The sequence below is a fragment of the Dendrobium catenatum genome, unplaced genomic scaffold, assembly GCF_001605985.2.
Source record: "Dendrobium catenatum unplaced genomic scaffold, ASM160598v2 fragScaff_scaffold_54, whole genome shotgun sequence".
NCBI classification, from domain to species: domain Eukaryota; kingdom Viridiplantae; phylum Streptophyta; class Magnoliopsida; order Asparagales; family Orchidaceae; genus Dendrobium; species Dendrobium catenatum.
Window position 1 is genome coordinate 2,114,555 of NW_021318516.1, and position 6,916 is coordinate 2,121,470.

The following is a 6,916-nucleotide window of genomic DNA, read 5'->3' on the forward strand; positions in this document are numbered from 1 at the left end:
CCCAACGTCGGACTTTTTCCCCTCGCTGGATTTCTACCCGACGCCGGACATCCGTCCATCGCCAAACTTCTTTCCATTGTTGGATTTTCACTGGGCTTCTACCGACGCTGAACTTTCGCCCATCGCCGGACTTCTGTTCATTGTCGGACTTCTACCCAACATAGAAATTTCACTTATAGCCAGATTTCTACCCAACAACGGACTTACACCAGTCAACGATCATTCTGACCTTTGGTGCTAGACAATAGTCCTTCCAATCTCTGTCACCCATCGACTACGGTCCTTATGACCTCTGTCGCTAAATAACGGTCTTTTTGACCTCCATCCTCCGTCGCCTGCCGACTATGTTCCTTCCGACCAAACGAACATGTCAACAGTGATTCTTCCTATTTCCACCATATAGCACACTTTTATGATGTATATTTGTTACAGCAAGCCAAGGCCTTCGCCCCCCAATGAAGGGCATCATTTTTAATCAACTGTAAATACTAGTGGATTCATTCAAACTGGGCTAGGCCTCTGGTTTTTTCCCTTTTTAGGATTTTCCACGTAGAAATCTTGGTGTCTCTTATGAATATTGCACCATTTCTTTTTATCTGTATGCATGTTGGATATTTGTACAAATCTAAGACGTTAAACTTTATATTTCTCTACCGTCGTAAATATTCTAAGACGCAACAATAATAACTCTTATTGTTCGTTTGTCTTAAAAAAATCTCAAAAGACTCGAGCCTTATAAGATACATGATTTGCATTCATCTAAAAATAATAAAAGGTATAAGCCTTAAAAAACCCTTGTCAACTAAAGGATCAATGTCACCATATTCTAATTGGGTGGCAATATCTTATTGCTAACTCAAAGGTCCAATTATATAACATTTTAAGTTTCTAAAAAGACTTAATTTTAAGTTTCTAAAAAGACTTAAAATGTTAAGTACATTCAATGACATGTAGAGGACTTAAATTTCTCCGGAACAAGTTTCTAAAAAGACTTAAAGATGTCAAGTTCTCTAACAAGACTTAAATTTAAATTACCCTCACATAATTATCAAGAGTTCATTACTTCCAATAAAAAAATTACAAACAATAATCAAGCTTGTATATTAATTAATAGATAAAAAAATTATACTTTAAAGCCACATATAGAAATACTATATATATAATGTCAATACAATCTTCATTTTTATCATAAAAATTTTCTAGAAGTCTTTCACAATCTTCAAACTTTCGTCCCAATGCCCAACAAGCAATCTCTCTTCCATTTGAAGTTTGCTATAATGGTGTAACTTCTCTCTTAGCTACATTACATCTCAAATAATTTCAATGGCATCAAAATCAACGCTAATCAAGGCATCACTAATACTGACACTAAACATTGATATCAACCTAAAAATAAAACTATATTTTTGATAGTACCTAAAATAAATAAACACATCTATATTAGATTGGAGTATAAATTATAAATATTTTAAAATGAAGAAAATAACATGTTTTATAACTTTTAAGTACTTTTGGTGGACTTATTTAACATTATATTTGCATCCTCATGCTAAAAATATAATACTATATCAATTATCGTCTTTTGTAGAAGTGACATTAAACTCTGTCTATTTTTTACCTCCTGGCATTACTGTTTCCATTTTGGCTGTGGATTTTAAGGAGAAGAATGAGGTTTTATGGAATGGCACTTCTATATGGATTTTCAAGAACTTTACTGAGTTTTTTTACTCCACTGTCCCTAAGGTGGATTGGCACGATTTTATTTGGCACAGGATGCATGCCATAAAATTTGCTTGTTTTACTTGGATGGCCATGCTTGGCAAGCTTAAAACAGCGGATAATCTCAGCAGTAGAGGTATTCAGGTGCCTCTAAATTGTGTTTTGTGTTCTGGTCACTTGGAGACTCATTCCCACCTATTTTTTTCCTGTGATCTCTCATTTTACATTCTCACAGCTATATTGCCTGATCTTAAATGCTTTTATCTTAGGCCCACTTTACCTCAGATTTTTGATTTCTTTGGTAATACGGTGAGGTTTAAGAGATCTGAGAAGGAGTTCTGTCTTTTATCTTTAAGCTGCATCATTTACCACATCTGAAGAGAAAGAAACAACCGTCGTTTCTCTAATCATAGGATCAACGTGCTTAAAATCATTTACAATATCTCTTCGGCAGTAAGATTAAAAATTTCAAAATGGAAATACATAGAGGCATTACTTCAGAGGTTCCAGGGAATTTAATTGGGTCTGCTTGCTTGCATCTCTGGAGAGTTTTTGGCAACATTTTGTTTGCTAGTATCATTACAACTTACAATTTGTATGCCTGGGTTCTAGTTTTGGCCAGGCAACTGTTCTTCTTTCGTTTTCAGACCTGGGAAGATTTTTTTTTTTTTGGGACTGTGGCAATTTTTCTATTATGCCACACTCCAGTTCACATTTGGGTGATTTTTCTATCATTTCTCGGGTATACTGCAATGACTATTACCGGCATTGGAGGTGGAAGTTTAACATAAGGACGATGATGAGCTTGGCTGGTCTCTTCAATCCATGGACGACCTTCCAGGCAACCTGGATTGTTTTTTCGTGGTGCTCCGTTTTGCTAGTCGGAGGTGCTGTGAGGGCTAGCACTGCTGGGTTCTTTCTGCTTCTGCTTCCTTTGGGTTCTGTTCTGGCAACCGGTGCCTTCGCCTGGCAATTCTACTTATCATCTGATCTCTATGATGATGTTGACTATGCCTTAATTCTGAGTCCTTTATTGTTTTTATGCCCATTCTCTGTTTGCTTGTAATAGTCTTTGTGTTATTTTGATAGTTTTTGTTGTTAGTTTTTCTTCCCAGAGCTTCTTGTAATTTGATTCTTGGTTTTTAATATATGGGCTTTGCCCCGGGTTTTCCCAAAAAAGATATTCGTGGTTCTTCTGAGCTGGGAATCACATGTTCACAAAATCTAACAATTTCCAAGCATGCTTGAGCTTTTTCACTTTTCCAAATTTTTTCCATATTATTAGTTGTTGTCCATAAGCTGCTCCTTAAAACTAATGCTCAAGATAAATATTAAAAAACTCAGCTGTAACAACTGTAATACGAAAGAATTTATATGGTCTCCTTCTCATCCTTTTGGAGCTATTCAAGACCTCAACTCCCTTAGTTCGGGTTATTTTACAGTTTCAAATCGTGTAAAAAATTTCTCAAAATCTGTGACACAAGTATTTTCGGACTCCTGGAGGTTCGACGTTCGAAAATAGGGGGGCAACTGAGACGTCGTCAAAAAATTATCTTAAACGGGCGCGAATCTTGATGCAAAATCAAATTGGAAACTTCAAAAATTAATTCGAAGAGCATCCGGACTCCGATTTCAACAAACTTATAGTCGAACTGAGCGTCTCAAAAATACAAACCCAACGACACCAAATTCAACTCGATCCGAGCCCAAATGGGTCCGAATCATGGACCCGAAGCGCTGTTGGAAGGTTCAAACCGCAATTTGAGATGTTAAACTGTCTCTGATTTTAACGAGATTATAGTCGAATCGAACGGCTCGACGAGACAAATCCAATGAACCCAAGATCGCCGAATTCTGACATTATTAAGGTCTTCAAATGTTTAAATAACAATGCATGATCAAGGGATTCAACATCGGTCGTTCATCCGAGCACTCCCAATTTACCCCTGATCTCTCGCCTATTTACGAGCCATACCACTCCAGAAAATCTATAAATAGAGCCCTCATTCTTCATAAGAGGGGAGGGAAGCAAGAAGAGAAGAGGAGAAGAGAAGGAAGAGGAGAAAGAAGAGAAGGAAGAAGCTCTTCCTCGACCACCGCAGGAGCCTCACCGGACCACCGCTAGAGCCTCGCTGGACCACCGTAGGAACCTAGCCGGACCACCATTGGAACCTAGCCGGACCACCGCCGGAGTTTCGCCGCACCACCATGTCAAGGCTTGACGTTCAGGCCCGATGTTCAGGCCCGACTTTCAGGCCCGACGTTCTGCTGAAGGCCCGACATTCTGCTCAAGGCCCGACATTCTGCTCAAGTCCCGACATTCTTAATGTCTAGAGAGCAGTTGAGCCTTATAATTTTTCTTCCATTATAATTTAATGCTGCAAATATTATGGAAGACACAACATATATTTTTGGATAAAACAAGTTGTGAAGTTAAAAAATAGGAGGCAAATGTTATATCTTTAAAATTTCACTTAATTGGCATGAATCTTGATACATTATTTTGTATTAAAACTCTTAAAATTTATTTAATGGCCATCCAAATTTTAACTATAACAAATTTATAGTTGAATTGAATGTCTTAGTAAGACAAAATTAACAACACCAAAGATGATCTAAACTGAGTCCACGTGAACGAATATTAAATACTTGAAGCATATTTATAGACTTTAGGATATTAATTAAAGGACCAAATGATCTCTAAATCTTGCATGATTAAAGTCAAATTAAATCGCTTGGTGAGATAAATTGAACAAGCCCAACATCATTTAATTATGAGGTTTATAAAGCACTTAAATTCTATATAAATCATCTATGTTAAGAGAATCAATATAGAAAATCCAATGGAGTATTACAAAATATTGGATAAATTTATCAAAATATCTCTCTCGAAATACTATAAATAGTCAGTCATTATCCACATGAAGGGAGTTAGACCTAAATTTGGATGGAGCCAACATTTTTGAAAAAACTCTAAAGCTATACTTGAGATTCAATGGCGATGATCACTATCAGTCATCACCATCATCTAACTATCATTGCTAGACAGTCATTGCTCAACTATCATTATTAGATCCATCGTCATTTAACTATCAACATCTGACCATTATTATAATTTAATTATCATCAGTTGACCACAACTATTTACATATCATCAAATGATTCTTGTCATTCAACCACCATTGTCTGACCATCATTATCTGATTAATATTGTCAGCCTATTGTCACATTTCTCTACTAAAAACTACAAGTGGCCATGCTAATGCTCCTAGTTTTATATTTTCATCTTTTCTAGTTATGTAAAAGAGAGAACTACAATTTTACATACATGATGAATTATGTTAATTGTGTTAGGCCCCATGATTTTTTCCCTTTTATGTTTGTCATAAAAAAAAATTTATTATCTCCTACATTTTTCTCTTATATGTGTGTATGTGTTATATCTTCGTATAAATTGTCAACCCTAGAATCTAAGTTTAAAAAATTATTAATTTATCTTTTAATATATAATAATTAGTACTATCTAATTTTTTTATCAATATAAATACCCTTGAAAATAAAACTATTAATCAAAATATCAATATATACATATATATTTATTTTTTTAGATCATATACACTACTTAGGAATCATACCATCATAATATATCTTTCATTCATAAGTATAAAATACAAAAGAATATAAAATAAAAATGAATTAAGCATGAATAATCCTAATCAGCCTCATACTCCTAAACCTCTTTCCCGACCTGAATCATTTAAACCGCATATAATGAGCTAAATAGCCTAGCAGATCACTAAAATTCTATAACTTAATTCAAAATACGGCAAAGAAGCAGTATACATATCGTAAGTCAATTCATAATTATAATAGTCCTATGATCAAGATCAGTATAAAAAAGTAAAATTTATGTACAATAGTAGTAGAATTTGTACTAAAATAATATAGTGTAGAAGCCAATAAAGAAGTACAATTGGGAAATTAATAAATTAGTATGAGTATTGAATCAATAAAATAGTCATCGTATCAATACTATCAATTAGAAAAGCAATCATATAAAATATGATAAAACCAAAGCATCAGTAGAAAAATGTAGAACTCAGATCAGTGCCGTAAAATTTTATAATAATGTATGTATACTATCAAGTTAGTCTATCAGTATTATATCGATATGTTAATCTTATGCTCAATATATCATATGCTCAGTATAAGTAATTATTATAGTGAATCAATAACAAGAATAATAGTAGTGAATCAATAGTGGTTTTAGTGTCTGTAGTGATACTAGTAAATCTAATAACAGTAATAGTAAATCAATGTTATAATAGTAATTCAAAGAGTGATAGTAACTCAATACAATATCAATAAAGTCATACAATAACAATGAATATGTAATATACATTTCAATAGTCACACTAAATAAGTAATAAGTTATAACTATCATGGTGCTTTTTAGCAGTCGGAAACCAATAATCAATAAATGTTAACTCAATAAATAAAAATGTCACTCTTTACCCTTCAGCACATTAATAACTCCTTATAACTCTTAATCATTGTATCGTTATATAGTATAAATCACACTACAGGAAAATCGTATATTTTCAACGAATTTTTTGGTGAAAAATTTTGAAGCTTACAGTGGATTTTGAAATTTTTTCGGTGGATTTCCAAAAAAAATGTTTTCGACGGTAAATCAAGCGTTGAAAAACTTTTTCGTCCAAAAAAATTCACAGTAAAAAATTTCTGGCGGAATTAGTCCACCGAAAATGTGTTCTAGCGGCTGTCTAGTGGAATAACTCGTCTGGAATAACTAAAAAATGATTTTCAAAAAACAATTCCCGCAGGAGAACCCACCCGCTCCTGTTAGTCTGCACCTAGCCGCCTAGCCCGTCCACACCCAGCGGACCCGCTCGCTTAGCCATCCCGCAACCACGCAAGTCCATCCGCGCCAAGCGGCCCACCCACTTAGCCATCCTGCATCCACGAACGTGTAAGTTGGTCCGCGCTCAGCTGCCCGTCCGCTTAGTTCCCAGCGGGCCATCTCGCGCCCGCACTTAGCGCCGGTCCACAGAGAGAATCGAACCCATGACCTCTTTGCTTTCAGTGTCAACCACTCTGCTGTGAAGTATAATATGTTATAAAGCTAACTATTATATATTTAAATAATATAAAAAAAAAATTTAACAAAAAAATTAAT